Here is a 591-nt window from a genome sequence, read left to right as displayed (position 1 = left end):
ACATTCAGTCGGCATTGGCACACACCCCACCCAGCCACCACCACCCTCTCTATGGACATGGGGGCCTGTTGGAAGTAGGACTAGTGACCCCTCACACACCCCACCCACCCACCACCACCCTCTCTATGGACATGGGGGCCTGTTGGAAGTAGGACTAGTGACCCCTCACACACCCCACCCACACACCACCACCCTCTCTATGGACATGGGGGCCTGTTGGAAGTAGGACTAGTGACCCCTCACACACCCCACACACCCACCACCACCCTCTCTATGGACATGGGGGCCTGTTGGAAGTAGGACTAGTGACCCCTCACACACCCCACCCACACACCACCACCCTCTCTATGGACATGGGGACCTGTTGGAAGTTGTAGTTCCGTCCACTCACACACCCCACCCACCACCACCACCCTCTCTATGGACATGGGGGCCTGTTGGGAGTTGTAGTTCCGTCCCCTCACACACCCCACCCACCACCACCACCACCCTCTCTATGGACAAGGGGGCCTGTTGGGAGTTGTAGTTCCGTCCACTCACACACCCCACCCACCACCACCCTCTTTATGGACATGGGGGCCTGTTGGGAGT

The sequence above is a fragment of the Lissotriton vulgaris genome, unplaced genomic scaffold (genome assembly GCF_964263255.1).
Source record: "Lissotriton vulgaris unplaced genomic scaffold, aLisVul1.2 SCAFFOLD_1682, whole genome shotgun sequence".
Classification (NCBI taxonomy): Eukaryota; Metazoa; Chordata; class Amphibia; order Caudata; family Salamandridae; genus Lissotriton; species Lissotriton vulgaris.
This window is presented reverse-complemented; position numbering follows the sequence as displayed.